Here is a 27,839-nt window from a genome sequence, read left to right on the forward strand (position 1 = left end):
GCTTCCTTCCTCCTCCCTCACTCCCTTCCTCATTTTTTCTATCTTTATCTTTGTAATGAGGCCATGCATGTTACTGGGAAATACAGTCAATTTGGAGACAGGCTTGGGTTCCCATCTAAGGTCCATCATCACTCACAATTGAGTGATCCCATACACATTATATGACTGTTCTGACTCTTAGTCATTGAAGGATAACAATAGAGAAAAAATTGTATAAGATTATATATAAATGGATAAGATTATATATAAATTGCATAAGACTATATATAAACAGATAGATAGATGGACGGATGGATGGATGGATAAATGGATAGATAGATAGATAGATAGATAGATAGATAGATAGATAGATAGATAGATGGATGAATGGGTGGGTGGGTGGATGGATGGATGACTGGATGGATGGATGGATGGATCAATGGATAAATGGATGGATAGATGGTGGATGGATGGATGCACGGATGAATGGATAGATAGCTAGATGGATAGTTGGATGGATGAATGGATAAATGGATGGATGAATGGATAGGTGATAGATATGTAGATGGATAAATGGATAGACGGATGAATGGGTAGATGGATGGATGGATGGATGGATAGATAGATAGATAAGTAGATAGACAGATGATAGATTCATGAATAGAGTCCACAGGACAGTGCATAATAGATCATAGACTCTTTACATTCTTTTTTTGTTTATTCTTTTTTAGTGATGAAGTCTCATCTGTCACCCAAGCTGAAGTGCCCGTGTGATTATAGCTCATTGCAGCCTGAAACTCTTGGGCTAAAGCAAGTATTTGTCATTATGCTTAGCAGATTTAAAAACATTTTATTTTTAGAGATAGGGTCTTGCTATGCTGGCCAGGCTGGTCTCAAACTTCTGGCCTCCAGCGATCCTCTCATCTTGGTTTCTCAAAGTGTTGGATTACAGACATGAGCTACTATTCTTTATTCAATAAAAATCAGTTTCATTGAGCACATTCTTTGGCCATCCCACTTGTAAATGCTAGGGATATAACACTGAATAAAACTGACAAACCCCTGCAGTTGTAGAACTGATATTCTAGTGAAGGAGCCAAACATGAATCATAATATATAGAATGCAACACCTGTCATAGAAATAAACAAGTCAGGGAAGTAGGGCAAGAAGTGTGGCTGGGGAAGAGGTGTTTCAAATTTTAAATGAGCCATCAGGGAAGGACTTATGCAGAGGATGGCATTTGAATAGTGGCCTTGAGTGGTACTGGAGGGTGCAGCAGATAGCCAGGGAGGAAGGATCCCTGGCAGGGGCCTACTGCAATACACAGTGATAATTTATGTGTAAAGAGAAGCTGTTCTGCCTTCTTGTGAATGGGATGAAGTTACAAAGCAAGCACAGTTCTTTACACCCATCCCTTTCCTATTTTTCTTCCTCAGATGTTGGAGCACAGGGGAATGAGTTGACCAGTGACCCAGCTGCTGCTCTCAGAAATCTACCAATCACCGTGTTTCCACCGAGGCCACTCTTTCCTCACTGCTCCCAGACAGTGATTGAGTATGGCAGGATTCTCAGGCAAGCCCACTCCTGGGAAATGCACCACTCCTGTCCATGGGCTCCCCATCAGCTTTGCAGAAACTTTTGCAGAACCTCGTGCGAAGTCTTGCCCTGCCTGTGTTCCCATCTTTCCCTTCTCCCCTGGTGCTAGACTTGCACTGTGGTCTGATGACTCTCCTGGACTCCTCTGGCTTCCTTCCCATTTTCCCTTGCAGGAGTTTCTTCTAATAAATCTCATACACTCCTATTAGAGTTTTCTCTAATAAATCCAGACTTGGCATCTGCTTGGAATACCAAGACTGACACAGGCACCATTGAGGAATTTTAGATGCCTGGCTAACAGCCAGTACTAACTGTTGGACCTGTGAGTGAGGCCAGCTTGGACCTTCTTGTGCAATTGATACCCCCATAAATTACAGCCGTGTGCGATACTGAAATCCTTGTGAACTATTGGTAGGAATGTAACATGCTACAGCCATTTTGAAAAGCAATGTGCTGGTTCCTGGAAACATTAAAAATAATATTGGCCGGGCATGGTGGCTCACGCCTGTAATCCCAGCACTTTGGGAGGCAGAGGTGGGCAGATCACCTGAGGTCAGGAGTTCAAGACCAGCCTGGCCAACGTGGTGAAACCCCACCTCTACTAAAAAATACAAAAATTAGCCGGGCATGGTGGTGGGTGCCTGTAACCCCAGCTACTCGGGAGGCTGAGGCAGGAGAATTGCTTGAACCTGGGAGACGGAAGTTGCAGTGAGCTGAGATCGCACCACTGCACTCCAGCCTGGGCAACAGAGAGAGACTCCACCTCAATAAATAAATAAATAAATAAATAAATAAATAAATAAATAACAGAATTACCATATGATGCAGCAATTCTACTTCTGGTTATATACCCAAAAGAACTGAAAGCAGGGACTCACAGAGATCCTTCTGCAGCCATGTTCATAGCAGAATTATTTACAATGACCCCACTGTCCATTGCACATGAATGGATAAATAGAATGTAGTATATATATACAATGGAATATCATTCAGCTTTAAAAATAATGGAAATTCCAACACATGATACAACATGGATGAAACTTAAGGACATCATGCTAAGTGAAATAAGCCAGTTCCAAAAAGGCAAGTACTGTATAATTCCATTTACATGAGGTACTTAGAGTAGTCACAGTCATACAGACAGAAAGTTGATTGGCAGTTTCCAGGGACAGGGGAGACAGGAAAATGAGGAGTTATTGTTCAATGTATATAAAGTTTAATTTATTTCATTTTATTAATTTATTATTTTTTAGATGGAGTTTCACTCTTGTTGCCCAGGCTGGAGTGCAGTGGTGCAATCTTGGCTCACTGCAACCTCCACCTTCCAGTTTCAAGCGATTCTCCTGCCTCAGCCTCCTGAGTGGCTGGGATTACAGGCACCCACCAGCACGCCTGGCTAATTTTTGTATTTTTAGTAGAGACATGGTTTCATCATGTTGGCCAGGCTGGTCTCGAACTCCTGACCTTGTGATCTGCCTGCCTCAGCCTCTCAAAGTGCTGGGATTACAGGCATGAGCCACCATGCCAGGCCTAAAGTTTAAGTTTTTAAAATGAAAAGAATTATGGAAATGGATAGTGATAAAGATTGTACATTATAAATGTATTTAATATTACCAAAATGTACACTAAAGAACTGGTGAGTTAGTCTGTTTTGCCATACTGTAAAGGAATACCTGAGGCTGGATAACTTACAAAGAAAAGAGGCTTACACCTGCAATCCCAGTGCTTTGGGAGGCTGAAGCTTGTGGATTGCTTGAGTTCATGAGTTTGAGACCAGCCTGGGCAACATGGTGAAATCCTATCTTTACAAAACATACAACAATTAGCCAGGTATGGTGCACACTTGTAGTCTCAGCTACTTGGGAAGCTGAGGTGGGAGGATGGCTTGAGCCTGGGAGTTTGAGGCTGCAGTGAGCTATGATTCCATCACTGCAGCACCCTACCCTGGGTGATAGAGCCAGGCCTTGTCTCAAAAAAAAAAAAAAAGAGGTTTATTTGGCTCATAGTTCTGCAGGTTGTACATGCATGACACTAGCATCTGCTAGGCTTCTTGTGAGGCCTCAGGAAACTTACTCATGATAGAAGGTGAAAAGAGAACAGACAGGAACATCACCTGGAGAGAGAGAGAACAAGAGAGGGAGAGAGAGGGAGCAAGAAAGAGAGAGCGACAAGGAGGTGCCAGCTCCACGAAACAACAACTCTTGGGTGAACTAACAGAATGAGAGCTCTTTCATCACCATGGGGAGGGCACCAAGCCATTCAGGAGGGATCCGCCCCCACGACCCAAATACCTCCTGCCAGATCTCACCCCTCCCCCAACATTGGGGATCACATTTCACCATGAGATTTGGAGGACGCACACATCCAAACCCTATCAGATGGTAAATTTTAAGCTGTGTGTATTTTAGCACAATTAAAAAAAAAGAAAAAAATATTATAGCCAGATGAAAGAGCCCAGGAAAATCACCAAAATAAACCTGTACCCAATGCACAGAAGTGTAATTTTGTTTTCGTTTTTGTTTTTGAGACAGAGTCTCGCTGGGTGGTCAGGCTGGAGTGTAGTGGTGTGATCTGGGCTCACGGCAACCTCCACCTCCCAGATTCAAGCGATTCTCCTGCCTCTGCCTCCTGAGTAGCTGGGACTACAGGCGCACACTGCCACCACACCCAGCTAATTTTTGTATTTTTAGTAGAGACAGGGTTTCACCATGTTGGCCAGGATGGTCTCAATCTCTTGACCTCGTGATCTGCCTGCCTCAGTCTCCCAAAGTGCTGGGATTACCTGTTATAATTGTTTTAAGGCCCTAATGTTTGGGGTGGCCTGTTAGGTAGCAAAGGCTAGGGATGCAATACCAGAGGAAGACTTAGAGGAACCAGGAACAGAGGAATAAACTAGCAGCTGAGGCAGGAGAATCCTTGAATCCGGGAGGCAGAAGTTGCAGTGAGTTGAGAGTGCACCACTGCACTACAGTCTGGGAGACAGAGGGAGACTCAGTGAAAAAAAAAAAAAGATCTCACGGTTCTGCAGGCTGGCTCAGGTATGAAGAGAAGATATGACCAACCCAGCACATGCTGAGGAGCCCTGCCTGGGTCCTGCTCTGAGCAACCATTCCCAGACCAAACTGTCTTTCCACAACCTACTCCTGTTGACCTAATTGTTTAGTAGAGTGTCATCCTATGCCTGTGTTCACACTTTGAGTTAGGCCTCAGTAAATCCCACATTGGATTATGTTCCTGCCTCTAACTGGGCCGTTTAATGTCCACCCATTCCTGCCTTAGCAATGTATATTCAGACTTGGGTTTTTTAATTAAATATTCAGCAGGGCACAGTGGCTCACACCTATAATCCCAACATTTTGGGAGGCCGAGGCAGGAGGATTGCTTGAGGCCAGGAGTTTGAGACCAGCTGGGGCAACATAGTAAGATCCCCAGGTCTACAAAAAATAAAAATACTAGCTGAGTGTGGTGGTGCATGCATGTATTCCCAGGAATCGGAGGCTACAGTGAGCCAGCAGTGAGCCGTGCAGCCTGGAACTCCTGGGCTCAAGTCATCCTCCAGCCTCAGCCTCCCAAGTAGCACTTGTGCCACTGTCCACCAGCCTGGGCAACAGAGTGAGACCCTGTCTCAAAAAATAAAATATAATATAAAATAAAATAGAGCGAAAATATTAAATATTCACCTGCATGCACCATCTTTTGCTGTTTCCTGTTGATCTCCTAAATCTGACCTGGCTCACCACCTCCTTGTTCTGGTCCTGGGTTTTACTTTCTTACTCCACCCCATCAAGTGCCTCAGCAAACTTTGCATCAAGAAATTGGCATCACAGCTGAACCTTGGGGCTGGAACCCAGCCTTAGTTGTCTTTCATCGTTTCCTCTCAACATTGCACTCCCTTCTGCCACTGGAAGGTTGTCTTCTTCTTCTATTTTTTTTGGATGAAGTTTTTGCTCTGTTGCCCAGGCTGGAGTACAATGGCACGATCTCAGCTCATTGCAACCTCTACTTCCTGGGTTCAAGCAATTCTCCTACCTCAGCCTCCTGAGTAGCTGGGATTACAGGTGCCTGACATCAAACCTGGCTAATTTTTTTGCATTTTTAGTAGAGACAGGTTTTCATCATGTTGGCCAGGCTGGTCTCGAACTCTTGACCTCAGGTGATCCACCTACCTCGGCCTCCCACAGTGCTAGGATTACAAATGTGAGCCACCTCGCCCGGCCCTGAAGGCTGTCTTCTAATGACCTCCTGAATCCCTCATTGTTTGTCCCTGTGTTCTCATGGCTAACCTGCTTTCCAGCACATCAAGATGTCACTTACTGAGAATTTCAACTTCTGCCAGCCAGAAGGTGAAGGCAGCCAGTGGCAGGCAGCTTGATGCAGGCACCTCTCTCCACCTGACCCCACAGAAGGGCAGCATTTCCGAAGTCAGCGACTGCTTCCTCCAAAGCATTACTCAGGACTTTCCTGGCAAGGGGAATGAATATGCCTGCCACAAAACTTATTAACTTGTGAATCCTTGGCAGAGGGATTGCGCCTGAAAACTGTTTTCAAGTATCAAGAATGCACTTGATTCATGGAGACAGGCATTTTTTATTTGAAAAAAAAATAAAAAAAGTAAATGCCTTTTCTGCACTCCGGTAAATGAAAAAATCCATACTATTAAATAGCACTAGGAAAAACTAGCTCTTAGAGGACTCATGAATACTTTCAAATCATGGTGAAACAAAGACACACAGAATACAATGTCACAAATATAAGATACTCTTCATTTTGAAACAGGGTCCTGCTCTGTCATTCAGGCTGAAGTGCAGTGGTATGATCATAGCTCAATGCAGCCTCCAACTCCTGAGCCCAAACAAACCTCCTGCCTTAGCCTCCCAAGTAGCTGGGATTACAGGTGTGCACCACCACGCCTGGCTAATTTTTTAATTTTTTCTAGTGATGGGATTTCACCATGTTGGCTAAGCTGACCTCAAGTGATCTGCCCACCTTGGCCTTCCAAAGTGCTGGGATTACAGGTGTGTGCCACTGTGCCTAGCCCGTATTACTTTTTGATCCTCATAATCCCTTTATATGTCTTTGGGATATTTAAGGAGATGGGTATTAAACAGATTTAGTTGGCCAGGCACTGTAATCCCAGCACTTTTGGAGACTGAGGTGGGCAGATCGCCAGGTCAGGAGATCAAGATCAGCCTGGTTAACATGGTGAAATCCTGTGTCAACTAAAAATACAAAAAATTAGCCAGGCGTGGTGATGGGCACCTGTAATCCCAGCTACTTGGGAGGCTGAGACAGGACAATTGCTTAAATCTGGGAAGCAGAGGTTGCAGTGAGCTGAGATCGTGCCATTGCACTCCAGCCTGGGCAACAAGAGCAAAACTCTATCTCAAAAATAAATAAATAAGTAGTAGAAGTTTCCAGGTGTGCATTACAGGGTAACAGGAAGCTTTACTCCATGTAGTAGCTCAGGAATTCAAGCTGATGGCTTCAAAAGTCACTCTGAGTATCACCTTTTCTGACAGTGTGAAGATGGAAAGAATAGAAGTTTAAACCCCCAAATTTCCTTTTCAGTAAATGAGGCAGAAATTGCACATATTATTTCATTTCCAGTTCCACCAACAGGAGTGTAGTCATACGGCCACCCTTGTCAAACAGGGCTGGAAAATGCAGTCCCAAGTTGGACTCAGGTCTGCTACAACAATAGCAGTAGATGTGTAGATCTGATTACAGTTACAGCTTGCATCTCTACCACACCATGACCGGCACAGACAAATTGTGATTCACACCCCATTGTGGGTGGCGGACATTCCTTCTTGAGATCAAAGGATGAGATACTACTACCTGCACTCAGCATGGAGATTTCATTAGGGAAAAAAGTGAGAATTGGCTGTAGGTGAGGTAATAAATAGTGTCTACTGTATAGTTTTCATATAAATAAACTGACAGTTGGAAAAAAATAAATTAAGGCATTATACCTCTGCTTTGGTTTTATTGCTCTGTGTCTGACATGTTTAATTCTACGTGGGTCTTCAGGACCAGACTCTGTCCTCTGAGGACGAGGATTTTGTTGGTGACAACCCTTTGCCCCCAACCTCTCCCTGTGGCTCCATGCTTAAAACACAGGAGGTGTTCCTTGTTTGCTAATGGCCAGAATGTACAAGGTTCAGGTTTGCTGACTGTCACGCGCGTGCGTGTGAAGAGACCACCAAACAAAAAAGAACTGGAATTGGAAGGACAGGGAGATTGAAGGGTAGCGAGAGAGGCTGGAGAAGAGAGTGAAAAGACCACTTTCCTGATTTGAAATTGGTGAGATGTTCCTTGCGCTGGCCTGAGGACCTGAGGTCGTAGGTGGATCTCCTCATGGAGTGAGGGTGAGGACAGGGAACCAGTCTCTCGAAGAAGTCCTCCTGTCCCGGGTTTTGGCACCAAATGTCACACGTGTCCGTGTGAAGAGACCACCAAACAGACTTTGTGTGAGCAATAAAACTTTTTAATCACCTGAGTGCAGGCGGGCTGAGTCTGAAAAAGGAGTCAGCAAAGGGAGATAGGGGTGGGGCAGTTTTATAGGATTTGAGTAGGTAGTGGAAAATTACAGCCAAAGAGGGTTGTTCTCTGGTGGGCAGGGGCAGGGTCACAAGGTGCTCCGTCGGGGAGCTTCTAAGACTCATTGTCCAGGAGAAGGAATTTCAGTCAAGGTGGGGCAGGAACAAATCACAGTGATGGAATGTTATCAGTTAAGGCAGGAACCAGCCATTTTCAATTCTTTTGTGGTTCTTCAGTTGCCTTAGGCCATCTGGATGTATATGTGCAGGCTTGGGCTGGGAGGCCTGACAGGCCTGACAATGACCATAGCCCTGGGCTCTGTATCTACCCACACCAAGGAAAACAAGGAGCTGGGAATCAGGGTGCTTCATGGTTTTAACCATTGAGCCACTTATGCCAATGGTTGAGGACAGAAATGGAGTGATAGTAAAGTGAGCACACGTGGTTATAGTAATTGCAACATTGGGGTGGTATCATCCTTGACCTCTATGTGTTGGGTTGGTTCTGTGTCTATGTATTGTCATTTTCTCTGCTTCCCACTCTCCTGTGGTGTATACACTTGGTACATTGCTTTGTATGACTCAGTCATGTTGCCAAAATAACCAGCTGTGTGCATATCCCTTCTCTTTTCCTTGAGAATTTAGGATCTTCAACATCAAGGGACATTTATTAATCTTATTTTTCTCCAGCATCTTTTATAATGCCTAGGAGGAAGCGTTTATTATTATTTTTTTTAATGTTGAGAAAACTGAAGGAAAAAACAGTTTGCTTATGCTGACATAATACATCTTTCAAAACTCCTGACATGATTGGCCAATTATATAAATATTACTCACCATGACTTCGGGGCAATAAGCAACACCATTGAATTTATAGATTAAACACATATTTATTGAGCATGTATTATGTGCAATAAAGTCGTCTACTACACAGCAGGGAGTAGTTGAAATGCAAAGTGGCTCCATGCAGCAAAGGCATTATCTAACACTCCTAATTATAGGAATACAAGCCCTTTTTCTATTTAAAGTTGAATTTAGGGATTAGTGAGATGTTATGGGGATTTCTACCAATAGTGAACTTTCTATAATTAGCCATTTCGAAGTAGATGGAGAATGATCACCTAAACAGAGTATTACTCAAGGGAGGTAAAGGTCCGTTTCTGAAAAAGCCTCCTCCAAAACAAAGTTTCCAAAATTATAAAGGGCAAAGGGTCATTCTTTGGCTACATTCTATAGGAACTAAACTTACACTACCTTGTTCAACCATTGGTAAGGACTTTGACCATTCACTAATGAGTTGAAATACCAGGATAATTTTTTTTTTTTTTTTTTTTTTTTGAGACAGAGTCTCACTCTATCACCCAGGCTGGAGTGCAATGGCATGAACTTGGCTCACTGCAACCTCCCCCTCCTGGGTTCAAGTAATTCTTGTGACTCAGCCTCCTGAGTAGCTGGGATTAGAGGCACATGACACCACATCTGGCTAATTTTTGTGTTTTTTGGTAGAGATGGGTTTCACCTTGTTGGCCAGGCTTGTCTCGAACTCCTGACCTCAAGTGATCCACCCACCTTGGCCTCCCAAAGTGCTGGGATTACTCAGATAAGCCACTGCACCTGGCCAATACCAGGAGAATTTGATAGTGATAATATGGTGTTTAGGGCCTAAGAATGATCTAATTTTGTCCAATGCCCTAATCACTCATCATGGTGATATAGGAGTTAAGAAGAAATTACTTAGGCAGATAGTGAGGGTGCAGGTGTCCTTGGTAAGGTTTCCCTGTTTAATGAAAAGCAGCCTCAGAATCATTTTCTAACAAAGAGGAGCCTGTAAAATCAAGCTGCAGACAGAGACAAGCAAGCTGGAAGCTTGCACAGGTGAGTGATGGTAGGAAAAAGGTACCTGAAACTAGACATATTCAAAATAGCCATCTTCCCTTCCCTTTGCCAGCCATGTGTACAGTAAGAAGCAGACAAGATGGCGCCTGCCAAGGGGACAGTCCATTTGCATAGTAAGATTAGGGTGGGATAGCCAACCTTTCTAGCTACTATGTGTACCTAACACCTGATCAGACCAATCCATGAGCCTTACATAAATCAGACACTCCCTCCTCGAGCCTGCCCGTAATTCCAGGGCACCCCGCCCGGCCGGTCTTTTTCCTTTTCAGAAGTCCTTCTCTCTCACTAGAGAGAGAGCTTTTCTCCTTTCTCTTTCCTCTGCCTATTAACCCTCTGCTCCTAAACTCCTTGCATGTGTCCATGTCCTGAAGTTCTTGGTGCAAAATGACGAACCCCAGATATTTGCTCCAGACAACGATGCCAACTCAATGGTGAGTTTCAGAAGGAAATGTCCTCACTTTAGGGGCAAAGCCAAGAGAAAAGAAATAAGAAGAAGAAGAAGAAGAAAACCAACATGACTAAGGATAGCTGGGCCTGGATCCTAGACCCCAATTCAGAGCTCAGGTAAGCTCTACTAGACCACATGTTAAAACATTTGTCTTAAATTCTTAGGTATTAGCTTCTTCACATTAGAGTCCAGTTTCCTATACCTGCCAGTTCCACTGGAGAATCAGAGGACATATTCATTAAGATTGTCAGTGCTGGCCGGGTGTGGTGGCTCACACCTGTAATCCCAGCACTTTAGAAGACCGAGGTGGGTGGACTACCTGAGGTCAGGAATTCTAGACCAGCTTGGCCAACATAGTGAAACCCTGTCTCTACTAAAAATACAAAAATTAGCCGGGTGTGGTGGCGGACGCCTGTAATCCCAGCTACCTGCAGTGCTGAGGCAGAATTGCTTGAACCCAGGAAGCAGAGGTTGCAGTGAGCCGAGATTGCACCATTGCACTCCAGCCTGGCTACAGAGTGAGACCATATCTGAAAAAATTTTTTAAATGAGCCAGGTGTGGTGGCATACACTTGTAGTCCTCCTAGCTACACAGGAGGCTGAGGCAGGAGGATTGTCTGAGCTCAGGAGTTTGAGGTTTCAGTGAGCTATGATTGTATCACTGTACTCAGTCTGAGTGACAGAGAAAGGTCACATCTCTAAAATATTTCAAATATTCACTGGGCATGATGACATGTGCTTGTAGCCCCAGCTGGCACTTTGATCTTGAACTTCGCAGCCTCCAGAACCAGGAGATATCAATCTCTATTCTTCATACATTACCCAATCTGTGGTATTTTGCTACAGCAGCACAAATGAACCAAGACACTACTGACAAATGGAAGAACAATGGGGCACAGAGGCCCCCCTGGGCTGGCTGTCACCTGCACCCTTTGTCACGGAAGCAAGAGAGGTGGACACTGCTTTCTAGCCTTCAGGTTTCCAGAGCAGAGACAGAAGAGTATTGATAAAGGGAAGTGTCACAGAAAGCCAGATAACTTCTGGCAGGTCTCCACTAGGACATTATTTTGTAAACGGCTTTAATTAGGAGACTTTCAGGCTGGGTGCAGTGACTCATGCCTGTAATCCCAGCACTTGGGAGGATCACCTGAGGTCAGGAGTTCGAGACCAGTCTGACCAACATGGTGAAACCACATCTCTACTAAAAATACAAAAATTAGCTAGGCATGGTGGTACTTGTCTGTAATTCCAACTACTTGGAAGGCTGAAGCAGGAGAATCACTTGAACCTGGGAGGTGGAGGTTGCAGTGAGCTGAGATGCACCATTGAACTTCAGCCTGGGCAACAGAGTAAGACTCCGTCTCAAAAAAATAAAAATAATAAGGAGACTTTCAGAGGCTGCAACCTAGAAACTCAGCCTAGGGTTGGCAACAGGCAGACACTTAATCAAGTTGGAAAGTGCATTCTAATGCAAAAGGAGAAGAATAGGCAGACAGCTAGCAGGGACACTGTGCCCTGCTAGGCACCTTTAGCAGGTTGCAGCCAAAAAACAAGAAATGGGTCACATGAAGGAACTTTCAATGGTCTTCAGCAAATGCCGCCAGTCAATGGCTTACAATGCAATTCCCTGAGATTCTTTTCCCTACTCTGGATGTGGAAGGGTATAGAGGGGTATGAAATAGTATCCCTCCAGGCTGAGCTCATGGGCCAAGCCTGATGAGATGGAATGTAGTAGATATAAATGCAAACTTCTTCACTTTAGTTCTAAAAACAATTGCATGAATATCAAACAGGGAACTTGGCTTTGACTCATTGTTTTTGACTGGCTCAACAAAGGTTTTTTATTCTGATGTTTAGTTGTGTAGAGATCTGCCTTATTGTGCATGGGCTGGACAAGTTCAAATTTAAATGTTATATTTAAGAGGAATAACACAGGCAGCCTGTATATTGTTTAGAGGACATTAATAAATGGTATAGGAAATTGAATTAGCAAGTGTCTAGTTTACTTAATCTTTAATATTCCAGGATTTCAAGCTTGTGAAAATAGAGCTTAAAAGGATGTGGACCCTGGCAAAGCGGCTCATAGCTGTAATCCCAGTGTTTTGCAGGGCTGAGGTGGGAAGATCACTTGGGCCCCTGAGTTCAAGACCAGCCTGGGCAACATAGCAAGACCTCATCACTATAAACTTTTTTTTTTTTAATTAGCTAGGATTGATGGTATGTACCTGTAATCCCAGCTACTCAGGAGACTGAAGCAGGAGGATCACTTGACCCCAGGAGTTGGGGGCTGCAGTTAGTTATGATTATGCCACTGCACCCCAGCCTGGGCAATGGAGCAAGACCCTGTCTCTAAAAAATAAATAAATAAAATAAATAAAATAAAAAATAAAGGGGTTTGGGGTTGTTGAATTCTTACCATATTCTAACCACTATGGTATATGATGCAGTGACTCTGTTCTCCAGTTTGATCATTCTGGTCATTGTTCCCATTTCACAGATGAGGAAACCAGGGCTTTGAGAGGCTAGGCAGTTTTCCTACTCACCCAGCCAATGAACAGCTTACCTTCTTTCTGCTTAATTCAATTCCACAACATCAAGCATATCACATTCTGTGATTCTAAGATTCATTGCTTTAATGGTCCTATGAATGATTCTTTTTTTTTTTTTTTTTTGAGATGGAGTTTTGCTCTGTAACCCAGGCTATGGTGCAGTGGTGCTATCTCATCTCAATACAACCTCTGCCTCCCAGGTTCAAATGATTCTCCTGCCTCAGCCTCCCAAGTATCCGGGATTACAGGCACGTGCCACCACCCCCAGCTAATTTTTGTATTTTTTGGTAGGGGTGAGGTTTTGCCGTGTTGGCCAGGGTGGTCTCGAACTCCTGACCTCAGGTGATCTGCCTGACCTCAGGTGATCTGCCCGCCTCAGCCTCCCAAAGTGCTGAGATTACAGGCATGAGTCACCATGCCCAGCACCTATGAATAATTCTAACATTGCAGTGTTCAGAGACTGCACAGAATGGCTGTGCAGGAATAGAAAGGTTGCAAAGGGGGACAGGGAGCATGAGGTGGAAGAAGGAACAGAGAAATTACAGAAGTGGTCATTCATTTGGTCCCCTGACCCGCAAACAAAACATTCCTGTTTATTTCTCTGCATTTCTGCCAGGCATGCATGTGACCTGAGAAGAGCTCCCTTGTGAGACAGGATTTTTCTCATTTCCTGGCTCCTAATCTAATAGAAATGTCTAAACTAGTTGGCTGGCTCTGCCTGAAGAGTGGGGAGGGGGGAGAAAAGGTAGAATCAATCATTCCATTTGAAATTGCATCTGCTGAAAAGATGTCACGAAGAGGCGGGGAGGACCAGAATTCTGTTTACCCAAGCACTTCTCCTAGCAACCGCTGGCCCATTTCTTGTTTCTTGGCTGCAACCTGTTAAAAGTGCCCAGCAGGGCCTTCCAGAGCCTGGCCAGGGCACAGCGTCCCTGCCAGCTGTCCGCTGATTCTTCTGCTTTTACATTAGAAGATGTTTTACAACTTGATTAAGTGCCTGCCTGTTGCCAACCCTAGGCTGAGTTTCTAGGTTGCAGCCTCTGAAAGTCTCCTTATTAAAGGCATTTACAAAATAATATCCTAGTGGAGAGCTGCCAAGAGTTATTTGAAACTCCAGTTATTCCCATGGGACAGTCAATGTAAGTTTTCCCCAGTTAAAATTCATTTGGCTGGAAGACAGAGTCCTTGATACACACTTGTAAAAGTAATTTAATATTTGTGGTGTGTTTTTCTGTTTGTTTGTTTGTTTGTTTGTTTTACTTTTTATTAAATCTTTTTTTATTTGTACAGATTTATGGGGTACAAGTGTGATTTTGTTACATGCATAGGTTGCGTAGTAAGGTCAGAGCTTTTTGGGTATCCGTCACTCAAATAACAGACATTTTATCCATTAGGTAATTTCCCATTATCTGCCCTCCCTATAACCCTGCAACCCTTCCCAGTCTCCATTTTCTATCATTCTACACGTCTACATCCATGTTTAAATATTTATAATTAAAGGAACTGCAATTGTGATTCAGCTCTGACGTGGGTGGCAGAGACCTTACTTGTGTCCTAGTTACAAACGAAAGCTGCAGAATCTATCAGTTCTTGGGCGTTTACAGTGCTAGATCTCAGGAGGCAGATGAGTTCTGCAATGAGCTCATGCTTCCTTGGATGTTTAAGATCACTGCATAGGCTGAGCACAGTGGCTCATACCTGTAATCCCAACATTTTGAGAGGTCAAGGTGGTTGGATCACTTGAGGTCAGGAGTTTGAGATCAGTCTGGCCGATATGGCGAAACCCTGTCTTTATTAAAAATATGAAAATTAGCCAGGCATGGTGGTGCACGCCTGTAGTCCCAGCTACCCAGGAGACTGAGGCACAAGAATCACTTGAACCCGAGAGATGGTGGTTGCAGTCTTGCCACTGCACTCCGGCCTGGTCAACAAGAAGGAGACTCCATCTGAAAAAAAAAAAAAAAGAAAAGAAAAAGATTCTATATCCTGTGGCTCATAGTTTTGGCAGAGATCACAAAGGCCAAGACAGGCATGAAACATGTCAAGGACACAAACATCCTTCATTAAGGTCCTATACCATGCTCAGGACATGCTAAGAGATGCCAAACCTCTTCAGCCAGCATTGGTCCTATGACAGGCTGCTCATATAGGAATGGATTAAGAAGAGTATGGAGAATTTCTCTGGAGAGACTTGTTAGTATGCCATATCTCCACTCCCTGTGGGGGCCTCAGGGCAAGAGAGGGGGCTAGAAGAAAGCCATCTGGGACTGGCGCGGTGGCTCACGCCTGTAATCCCAGCATTTTGGGAGGCCGAGGCGGGCAGATCACGAGGTCAGGAGATCGAGACCATCCTGGCTAACACAGTGAAACCCCATCTCTACTAAAAGTACAAAAAATTAGCCGAGCATGGTGGCGGGCACCTGTAGTCCCAGCTACTCGGGAGGCTGAGGCAGGAGAATGGCGTGAACCTGGGAGGCAGAGCTTGCAGTGAGCCGAGATCGCGCCACTGCACTCCAGCCTGGGCGACAGAGTGAGACTCTGTCTCAAAAAAAAAAAAAAAAAAAGCCATCTGGGGGTATTCTGTGTGGCTCTGGGGTTAGAACATCATAGGGAACGAGGCATCTGACTCACTTGTGACTGAGCTGCAGAAAGGGGCTTACACTCCCACACCTGTCCGTCACGCAGAGAAGGAACTGTACCTGAATGGCCTGTATGTCCAGAGTGGGCAGGGCAAAGTCTAGTGAGGTCTCTATGTGCCAGATGTGGACCTGCTAAAGGGGTTCTTCCATCAGGGACAAGATGACCCCAACAGAGGGTGAACTTCAGGATAGGAGCTGAGCAGAGCGCTAAAAGCCACGAGGGGAAGAGGCATTGCCCACTTCAAGGGAAGCTCAGGTGAGGGATTCCTGATGACCAGGAAGGGATGCCCAAAGAACCCTCAAGAGTCCCCCATAAGGAAGAGAATTAACACACACCCAGAAGGTCCAATGGTAAATCCAATGGCATCAGTCAAGTGTACCTTTCCTGTCCTCCCTCATCCTTTCCAACTTTGCAGGGACCCAAATTACAGTCAGAGTGACGGAGGGAAGGAGAAACAAAGGGAAGGAGGCCACTATCGTCCACTGCCCACTCCCCACTGCAGGTTTCCCAGACACAAAAAGGCTGAGCTAGGAGACTGAAGGGGGTACATTTTATTGCCCAAGAATGACCTTAAAAGTTGAAGGAACCTAACTGAATTTTATGTAGCATTAGTGGAGATGAAAAAGCCAGGGGAGTGGTCAAAAGTTAAAATACAGTGACAGATAGAATCATGTTACTGTTTGTCTACACCCAAGTCTAGTTTAATTATTAAACCTGTTGTATAGAGTCTTCCTAAAAGACAGAAGACTCCAGAACCAAAACAACAAAACAAAAATACGTGCATTATCAATCAAAAACTACAGTAATCATATGATTGGGACATATAATATACATTTTTTGGGGGGGTTGTTTTTTGTTTTTTTGTTTGTTTGTTCTGAGATGGAGTTTCGCTTTTGTTGCCCAGGCTGGAGTGCAATGGTGCGATCTCGGCTCATTGCAACCTCCGCCTCTCAAGTTCAAGCAATTCTCCTGCCTCAGCCTCCCAAGTAGATGTGATGACAGGCACCTTCCATCTCACCCGGCTAAGTTTTTGCATTTTTAGTAGAGACTGGGTTTCACCATGTTGGCCAGGCTGGTCTCAAACTTCTGACCTCAGGTCATCATCCACCTTGGCCACCGAAAGTGCCAGGATTACAGGCTTGAGCCACTGCACCCAGCCTGAGTTTTTATATATGAGAAAAACTGTTAGCACAAGATCATGCCTCCTTCCTGCTACCTAAAAACATTCTCATGAGTCATTGAAGGGATAAACTATTCTAACACTTAGGCCATGTTAGTCTCAATCTCACAATGTCCCTGTTGTACTCTTATAATGCTACATACCACTGGAAATGTTCTGTTCAGAGTGTTACATTCAATACCCTGTCATTGATTTCTTTAAGAAATAGAATACAGTTTTATAGCTTATGAAAGCATTGGTGTGCAGAAAAACATACCGTAGCCATATATTTTCTTTCTCATACCCTCACATTTCTGGAAAAACATAGTCTGCCCATTTAGTAAGAAATGCAAAATTCTGCATGTGGTTGAAAGAAGCCACTTTTTCATAAGAGATTTTATAATTTCTGAGTGTCATGTACAAATGACAGAGAGTTATTCCCACAGCTCCCCTGCCAAGCCCCCTCTTGCAGTAGATGAGATGTATTATTCCTTTTCTTATCTTGCATACAGAGTTGACCACTGACAACTTATAATAGCTCCAGCTGACATGGGTTTCTCATATCTGGCCAGATACTCATTCTTCTTTTCCTTTTTATATGTACTGGTCTTAAGACATGTATTTAAATTTGTTGACATTTCTACCCATCAAGTCTAGTTCTCCTCCCCTAGAACATGAGCTGGTCTTAAGGATTCACTTCTTAAAAATAGAAAATGGTAGAAGTGATGTTGCGTCACATTCAGAACTAGATCATAAAAGACAATACAGCATCAGCTTGAAATCATCTGGAACCCTTGATCTTGGAAATCAACCACCATGCTGGATCCCAGGCCTTATAGAACAAACTCATGTCAGTGATCCAGCCAACGGCATGGCTCACACCCCAACTCACAACTAGCATCACCCACCAGACATGTGAGTAAGGAAACCTCAGCTATGGTTTGACTACAACTCCATGAGAGACCTTGAGTGAAAACCACCCAGCTGAGCCCAGCAACACGAGAGATTATGAAACATAATCACTGCTGTTTTATGCCACAAAGTGTATGGTGGTTTGTGACACAGTTGTAGGAAATCATCACACTATCAAGATGCACTATTAAAGATACTTTAAGCATGTTTGCACTCTTTGAACACTGTTTCTGTTCTCATCATACACCCTATGATATAGAACCCAAAATTTGGGAAAAAAACTGTTTTATAGAGATTTTTCAATAGTAAAGTATTGGATAAAAAAAATGTTTCTTTATATTTGGACTATAAGCCCAATCCAAAGTCATATAATGAAATATGATGATGCCATTAAAATATATGTATATGCTCTCAGATTTCTGGTCTGGACAAATGACATATTCATAGCTTTCTGTTCCTCCCCATTAAATACAACTGTAAACTCCGAAAATAATGTAAGAGGCAACCAAAGAAAAACTCTGAAAGGTTGTAAGAGGAAGGCAAGCTGATTTGGGATCCCAGCACTGAAGGTAAAGCACAGTAGCAGGTTGTCTTATGTCCCCAAACCAAACAGAAGGCAACTTAGAGCTACATTTCTCAACCCCCAACCAAACAACAGATGGCAGCCCACATAGATTGAGTCTTCCCTGGGATTGAACTGAAGTCCTATGGGCTACCCCAAGTGAGGATGGCATAACTGCAGTGCGGCTGATCAAGTAACCTGCTAGTAAATGGCCAAGGAAAGAACCTACTTTTCCCTTGGGCTAGAGACTCCCCTTCCCCGTTGAGAGGTATTGGGACAGAGAGGTGGCACTGGAAGAAGGAACCCTTCATAATAAACAGCCCAGTTCAGGAAGCCTGTTTGCCTCATGGACATGAGACTGTCCTTCACCACCTAGAGACATTGGGGGACTGTGGGGAACCAGAAGGAGGAATCTAACCACAAGTTGTGCCTCCGGTCCAGGAAGCATTCTTAGACCCTCACGAGAAGGGGACATGCCACTAATGCAGTACTCAATCAGAGAAGCTGCTTCATGCCCAAGGTCTGAGACTCCTCTATCAAGAGACACTGAGTAGTCCATCCTGAGGAAGCCCTTTTCATCCCCTCAGGCAACACTAGGAAGAACCAGAGGGATCCCAAGCAGCACCAGATAAAGCAAAGATAATAAAATAATACCACAAAAGCTCTAAAACTCAAACTGTCATTGGAACCACAGTCCACAAAAGTAGGCCAGGATCCATGTCTAAACCTAAATAAGGTGATATCCTGCTAAAACGAAAGATTAAAACCAGACCCCAGAGTCTTCCAGTATAGTAGACAAACTGGGAAGGATATTATAGAAAATCACTCATGACATTAAGAACTATTAAAAAATGCAACTTGAATGAGAAAATACAATCAACTGATAACAATAGTGATGTGAATCCAATGTCAGAATTATCTGATAAGGATTTTAAAGCTGTTGTCATAAAAATGCTTCAGTTACCAGTGACAAATTTTTTGGAAACAAATAAAGAAATATAAAATCTCAGCAAAGAAATAGAAGTTATGAGAAGGAATCTGTATTAGTTCATTTTCATACTGCTATGGAGAAATACCTGAGAGTAATTTATAAAGGAAAGAGGTTTAATAGATTCCCGGTTCCACATGGCGGGTGGGCCTCACAGTCATGGTGGAAGGCAAGGAGGAGAAAGTCACGTCTTACATGGCAGCAGGCGAGAGAGAGTGTGTAGGGGAGCTGCCCTTTATAAAACCATCAGATCTTGTGATACTTAGTTACTATCACAAGAACAGCATGGAAAAAACTGGCCTCCATGATTCAATTTCTTCCCACTGGGTCCCTCCCATGACACATGGGGATTATGGGAGCTACAATTCACGGTGAAATTTAAGTGGAGACACAGCCAAACCATATCAGAATCAAATGGAAATTACAGAATTTAAAAATACAACAGAAAATAATTTTCTCAGTGGGCTCAATAGTGGAGTTGGTAAACCATAAAAGGTTTGGATAAAGGTTGGATAAAGCATAGAATCAGTGGATTTAAGGCTAAGTGAATGACATTTGTTCAATTTGAATAATATACAGAAAATAGACTGAATAAAATGAAAATAGCCAGGGTCTCAGAGACCTATGGAACACTAACACAAGATTTGTTATTCATACCATGAGAGTCTTAGAAAGAGAGGGAAAACACAGCAAGACTAAAGAAGCATTTCCAAAAATAAGGAGTAAAAACGTTCAAATTCTGGAAAAAAAAACAAAACTTATAGATTCATGGAACTGAAAAAACCCCAAACAGCGTAAATACACATACACACACACACACAAATCATGCCAAGACACATCATAGTTAATCTTCTGCAAACTAAAGACAAACAAAATATCTTGAAAAAAGCCTGGTAGAAACAACACATTACCTATAAGGGAATACCAATTATAATAACTGAATTTCACATCAGAACCCCTGGAGGCCAGAAAAAGGTGGCAGAATATTTTTTGAGTGCTGAAAGAAAAGAAACAACAGCCAAAAATTCTATATCTAGCAAAACTATCCTTCTGCAAGGAAGGAGAAATGACATTCTCATAGTAAAGAAAACTCTTTAAAAAGTCCCTGGCTTAAAGAACTGGCTAAAAGAAGTTCTTCATACAAAAGAAAATGATAAAAGAAGAAATCTTGGAGCATCAGGATGGAAAAAAAAAAACAATGGAAAGAGCAAATCTGGGTACATACAACAGACTATTGTTTTCCTCATGTGCTTTATAAATCATATTTGATGACTGTAACAAAAATTACGAAACTCTCTGATACTCAGGACTGACATGTAAAAAGGTAGAGAAGGCAAAGATACCCAACTGGAAGTAAGATTTTCATGCTTCACTCAAAGTACTGGAAATTCTGGTACTCTTAGACCATGATAAGTCACATTATGTGTATTTTAATTTCCACAGCAACCTCTAAGAACACTATACAAAGAAATACAGTCAAAAACATTATAAATTAACTGAGATGGAATATTTAAAAAATATTCAAGTGATCCTCAGGAAGGCGAGACAAGAAAAACAGATGGAACAATCAGGAAAAAAAAAAGCACTAATATTTAAGCACTAATAAATCAATAATTACTTTCACTGAACGTGGCCTTATCATCAACAAAATGTAGACATTAGTAGGGTAGATAAAAACATTGTGACACAACTATATGGTGTTTACAAGAAACTCACATCAAATCCAGACATAGGCAGGTAAAAAGTGAAAGGATAGAAAATATACACCAGGAATACTATAATAAAAGAAAATCAAGGGTGGCTGTAATAATATCTGTTAAAGTAGACTCATAGCAAAGGAAATTACTACAAAGAGAGACATATCATTATTATATATGATGAGCAGATCAGTTCTCCAGGAAGACCTGGATGTGTATGGACCAAAGAATAAAGCGTCAAGATCCATGAAGCAAAAATTAATAGAGCTGACAGGAGAACTAGACAAATCTACAATTAGAGTTCAAGAATTTAACACTTCTCTCCCAACCACTAATGGAACCACTAGGTAGAAACTGGCAAAGATAGAAGATTGGAATAATGCAATCAACCAACAGGTTCTAATTGACATATGAAGAACACAGCAAAAAGCAATAAAATAATACACTATTTTTTTCCCCAGTGCCCATGGGACATATTCTAAGATAGACCATATCCTGGACCACAAAATACACTTCAACAAATTTTTAAAAATTGAAATTATACCAGGCATAGTGGCTCACACCTGTAATCCCAGCACTTTGGGAGGCTGAGGTCAGCAGATCACGAGGTCAGGAGTTTGAGATCAGCCTGGCCAGTATGGTGAAATCCTATCTCTACTAAAAATTACAAAAATTAGCCAGGTGTGGTGGCACATGCCTGTACTTCCAGCTACTTGGGGGACTGGGGCAGAAAAATTGCTTGAACCTGGGAGGCTGAGGTTGCAGTGAACCAAGATCATGCCACCGCACTCAAGCCTGCCAACAGAGCAAGACTCCATCTAAAACAAAAAAACAAAAAACAAAAAACAAAAAAAAAAACCACCACCAACAAGAACAACAACAACAAAAAACAATGAAATTATATACAGTGTGATCTCTGGTCATGGATTCAAACTAGAAATCAATAAGACAAAAACAATGAAAACTAAACAGGAAAAATTAAACAACACACTCCTAAATAATCCATTGGCCAAGTAGGAAGCTTCAAAACAAATAAAAATGCACACAAGCAACCAAAAATAAAACATAACAAAATATTGGGATGTAGCTAAAGAGATTTTGAGAGGAAAATTTATAACACCAAATGCTTACATAAGGAAAAAGGAAAGATCTCAATAAGTAATCTAAGTTCCTATGCCTCAGGAAATCAAAAATATCAAAATCTAAAGCAAGCATAAGGAAGGAAATAATAAAAATTACATCAGGAATTAATTAAATTAAGAAAAGAAAAACAATAGAGAAAAATCAATGAAACAAGAAGATGGTTCTTCAAAAGAGTTCATTTGATAAACCTTTAGGAAAAACTGACAAAAATAGAAGACACAAATCATCAATATAAAAAATATAACACCATACATATAGAGTATATTAATATCATATTCTGGGATATCATTGCAGAGTCTGTAGCCATTAAAACATTAAGAGAACACCAAAAATCACAACTTAGGAGAAATGGGCCAATTCCTGAAAGCCACATACTGCCAAAACTCAACCAAAATGAAGTGGATCACCTGATCAGCTCCATAATGATTCAAAAATTGAATTTGTAATTTAAAAGCCTCCTCAAACTAAACTACAATGAGATATTTCTACACACCTAGCAAAATGACCAAAACAAAAAATAGTAAGAATGCTAAATGCTGGTGAGGATATGGAGAAACTGAATCACTCAGTCACTGTTGGTAGCAATGTAAAATGGCACAGTCACTCTGTCAAACAGTTTGGCAGTTTCTTATGAAGTTAAATACACAAATGTTACGCAATCCAGAAATTGTGTGCTTGGTCGTTTATCTCAGAGAAATGGAAACTTATGTTCACACAAAATCCTGAAAATAGTAGCTTTATTAATAACAGTCTAAAATTGGAAATAGCCTAGTGTATTTCACCTGGTGAATGATTAAACAAACTGTGGTATACGGATACCGTGGGTACTATGCAGCAATAAAAAGGGAATCAATTATTGATTTTTTAAATGAAAAAGCTTGGATGAATCTCCAGGGAATTTACGCTAAGTGAAAAAAACCAACCCCGAAGTGTTACATATTACTATGTGATTTTATAGAATATTTTCCAAATGACAAAATTTTAGAAAAGACGAGATTACCAAAGGTTAGGGGTGGGAGAGGAAAGGAAGGTGGGTGTAGTTATGGAAGAGTGACATGGCCTGGTGTGGTGGCTCATGCCTGTAATCCTAGCACTTTGGGAGGCCCAGGCGGGTGAATCATGAGGTCAGAAGATCGAGCCCAGCTGGCCAACATGGTGAAACCCCGTCTCTACTGAGAAATACAAAAAATTAGCTGGGTGTAGTGGCGGGCGTCTGTAATCCCAGCTACTCGGGAGACTGAGGTAGGGCAATCACTTGAACCTGCGAGGCAGCAGTTGCAGTGAGCTGAGATCACTCCACTGCACTCTAGCCCAGACAACAGAATGAGACTCCATCTCAAAAACAAAAGAAGAAGAAAAAGAAAAGATAGAGTGACATGAGGTGTCCTCCCGGTAATGGTGTTGCTCAATATCTTGATGGTGGCGGATAAAGAAAGCTTCAGATATGATATCTTTGCATAAAATTAAATGTGCATGCACTCAGACACAAATGAGTTATACATAAAATTGGGGAAATCTGAAAAAGATCAATTGATTATATCAATGAAATCCTGGTTGTAATATTGTACTATAGTTTTTCAAGATGTTACCATTGGGAAAGCTGGGTATAGAGTGCTCTGTAATTTTTCTTAGAACTGCATGTGAATCTATAATTGTATCAATAAAACATTTTTTTTTTTTTTGAAACAGAGTCTCGCTCTTTTGCCTAGGATGGAGTTCAGTGGCACAATCTCAGCTCACTGCAGCCTCTGCCTCCCGGATTCCAGTGATGCTCTTGCCTTAGCCTCCCGGGTAGCTGGGATTACAGGCACGCATCATCACACCCAGCTAACTTTGGTATTTCTAGGAGAGACGGGGTTTCATCATGTTGACCAGACTGGTCTCGACCTCCTGACCTCAGGTGATCCGCCTGCCTCAGCCTCCCAAAGTGCTAGGATTACAGGTGTGAGTCAATAAAACTTTGAACTAAACATTATCTTTATAAAGTGGTTGTGATAGTATGAGATAAATTGTAAAATAGTCATAGGCTTGAAAGGTTAAAATATTCATGAAACTTACCTACACCGTGAATATGGTTATATTAAACAGATTCAAAGAAAGCAAAATAAAAAGGGTATAAAATGTAAAATTGGGTTGGGCATGATGGCTCACGCCTGTCATCCCAGCACTTTGGGAGGCTGAGGTGGGCGGATCACCTGAGGTCAGGAGTTCAAGACTAGCTTGGCCAACATGGTGAAACCTTGTCTCTACAAAAAATACAAATAAATGGCTGGGTGCGGTGGCTCAAGCCTGTAATCCCAGCACTTTGGGAGGCCGAGGCAGGCAGATCACGAGGTCAGGAGATTGAAACCATCCTGGCCAACATGGTGAAACCCTGTCTCAACTTAAAAAAATACAAAAAATTAGCTAGGCGTGGTGGTGGGCGCCTGTAGTCTCAGCTACTTGGGAGGCTGAGGCAGAAGAATGGCTTGAACCTGGGAGGCAGAGCTTGCAGTGAGCCGAGATTGTGCCACTGCACTCCAGCCTGGGCAACAAGAGAGACACTCCATCTCAGAAACAAAAAAGGTAAAATTAAAGGAAGAGGCCAGGCACGGTGGCTCATGCCTATAATCCCAGCACTTTGGGAGGCCGAGGCAGGTGGATCACGAGGTCAGGAGTTCAAGACCAGCCTGGCCAAGATGGTGAAACGCTGTCTCTACTAAAAATACAAAAATTAGCTGGGCACAACAGGCTCCTGTAATCCCAGCTACTCGGGAGGCTGAGGCAGGAGAATTGCTTGAATCCAGTGGGCGGAGGTTGCGGTGAACAAAGATTGCACCACTGCACTCCAGCCTGGGCAACAGAGTGAGACTCTGTCTAAAAAAAAAAAAAAAGAAAGAAAGAAAGGAAAAGTCAAAAGGAGGTAAAGCATACTATGTTAAAACTTTTGTTTTTCAAATTTTTTATAATGAGCATATGAGACTTTTATAATAGGAAAAAAATTAATTTGATTACGATATATACTTTTATTAATTCTCATCCTTTCTGGGTCCCCGGAACTTATCGCATTATCAGAATCACCCACTTTTCTCTTGCTTAAGGCTGCTTACATGGCTGCCTTGTGGATTTCTTCCCCATTCCTCTACTAATGTACTTTGGGCTTGTCTTGAAATTATCCAACTGTGAAGACACAGAATTTCAAATTTGCCCGCCTATGCACAAACATCGCCATAGCTGGAGGATTCTCTTGGGAAATGTTGAAAGCAAGTAGAGATGCTAGAGGAATTTGGAGAATATTTTTTCACATGGAGAGTTCTGGGTGCAGTTAAGTTGTACTCAAAACCAGATAGGCTAGAAAATACTGAGGGGGCAAATGTGGTTCCATCCTTTATACAAAGAATAGCGTTTCATATCCAGATAAAAGAAAACCATCAGTGAATTGCAAAATCATTAGAGACAGAAGGCACCTGAGACACAGGTCACCATGTAGAACAATTCCAGGTGGCTCCATTCACATTTAGCCTATGTACATGGTGGCCCCTGGGATTGTGCAGTGTGCAACTTACACAACTGTATGCAGGGATTCTGCTGTATCCAGTCATTACCACCCTTGCCCTTCCTCACACACAGATTTAGGATCCTTTTACAGAGGAGGCAAGTGAGGCCCAGAGGAGGAAAGCAAGTTGTTCAAAGTCACACAGCTAACCACAGAGCCAGACTAAAATCCAGATTCTTGAATTTTAGAACAATATTCTTTCCTCTGTACAATGAGGACTGGAAAGGATATTGTCACTCAAAACAGCCACCTCCACCGTAGCAACAAGTTTCATTCTTAAAAGCATCTGTTTCAGGCCAGGCGTGGTGGCTCATGCCTGTAATCCCGGCACTTTGGGAGGCCGAGGCAGGCAGATCACCTGAGGTCAGGAGTCCAAGACCAACCTGGCCAATGTGTTGAAACCCCATGTCTACCAAAACTACAAAAATTAGCCAGGCGTGATGGTGGATGCCTGTAATCCCAGCTACTCAGGAGACTGAGGCAGGAGAATCACTTGAACCCGGGAAGGCAGAGATTGTAGTAAGCTGAGATCAAACCACTGCACTCCAGCCTGGGTGACAAGAGCAAAACTCCGTCCCCCCCCCCCAAAAAAAAAGGTATTTGTTTCAGATCCACATTGCTGTAGGTAAAACCAGGGCTGTTTTTATAGCATCTCAAATTCTAAATTGAGTGAAAATTGTAAGTATACTTTTCTCACATATGAAATGACAATAATAGTATCTACCTCTTAGGGTTCTTCTGGAGACAGATGAATTAATATTTGTAGAACACTTAGAACGGTGCCCGTCATATAGAAAATACTATATAGGTATTGGATATTATTATTATTATTACTATTAGGATGTATTTCTCCCCCATTAATGCATGGGTTCTTCAGAGAACACATGTTTTATCTGTGGATCCGTTGGACCTCGCATGGCTTTGTGGAGTGATGTTTCAATGTTGTTTGATGATGGTTGGATGGATGGGTGGATGGATGGATGAATAGATGAATGAATGGATGGATGGTTGGATGAATGGATAGATGGACAGATGAATGCAGAGATAGACGGATAAAGGAGTATGGATGAATGAAAGAGGATGGATGAATGGATGGATGGTGATGGGTGGATGGATGGATGAATAGATGAATGGATGGATGGTTGAATGGATGGGTAGATGGACAGATGAATGGAGACATAGATGGATAAAGGAGTATGGATGAATGAAAGAGGATGGATGAATGAATGGATGGATGAAGGAGGATGGATGAATGGATGCGTGGTGGATGAATGACTGAATTCAAGCTCTTGTTAGTAACACAACGGAATGAGTATTTCATTGGACTTTTTTTCACGAAGAACAAAGATATGACACCATTCACAAGTGCTATGTGAATGCGTTAATTTCATTGAATTCTAGACAGTTCAAGGCCTTTGATGACTCATGTTACCTAACTTCTGGCTCGATGCAGGAAATCACATGACCAGCAGCCTGAACATGCAGCTCTAGTTTAAAAGCTGTGGCAAAGTGAGAGCTCATTCCCTGGGAGGCAGACAGTCCTGTGACTGTACACTGTAATGATTAGCAAATTCTTCTTAGGTCCATTCTATTCCTCCAACTTACCTGGACCTCCTGGTGACACCAAGAATGAGTCTAATTTCCGCACCACCGGGTTTTTTGTTCACTTGTTCAGCAAATATTTAGTGAACATACAATGATTAAAGAGTAAACGTGGTTCCTGCTGTCTTGGATATGACTTTGCTTTGGAAGAGACAGAAGAGGAAATAATTAGCTGAAGATATAAGGACACACTATGGAAAGTGCTACAGAGGAAATGCACAGGGGAAGCTGTTTTGACCAGGGCACCCCTGAATCTGCCCCGAGATGCAGGAGAGAGGAGGGGTGCTGGTTTTCAGTGCTACAGAGTCTACTAATAGTATAGATAGAAGCTGGGCGTGGTGGCTCACAGCCTATAATCCCAGCACTTTGGGAGGCTGAGGTGGGTGGATCACGAGATTGGGAGTTCGAGACCAGCCTGGCCAACATGGTGAAATCCCATCTCTACTAAAAATACAAAAATTAGCCAGGCGTGGTGGTGAACGCCTATAATCCCAGCTACTCAGGAGGCTAAGGCAGGAGAATCGCTTGAACCCAGGAGGCGGAGGTTGCAGTGAGCCGAGATCACGCCATTGCACTCCAGCCTGGGTGACAGA

General features: G+C 42.7%; 1 long non-coding RNA gene across 1 annotated transcript in view; it reads right to left on the reverse strand.

Annotated features, from left to right (window-relative positions):
- The window catches only part of LOC144340073 (uncharacterized), a 151,289-nt gene that overhangs the window by 32,035 nt on the left and 91,415 nt on the right, over positions 1-27,839 (reverse strand). Inside the window, exon 4 of the long non-coding RNA XR_013415786.1 lies at positions 27,250-27,387. This is a non-coding gene — a long non-coding RNA (uncharacterized LOC144340073). The remainder of the gene's footprint in view (positions 1-27,249; positions 27,388-27,839) is intronic.

The sequence above is a fragment of the Macaca mulatta genome, chromosome 3 (genome assembly GCF_049350105.2).
Source record: "Macaca mulatta isolate MMU2019108-1 chromosome 3, T2T-MMU8v2.0, whole genome shotgun sequence".
Lineage (NCBI taxonomy): Eukaryota > Metazoa > Chordata > Mammalia > Primates > Cercopithecidae > Macaca > Macaca mulatta.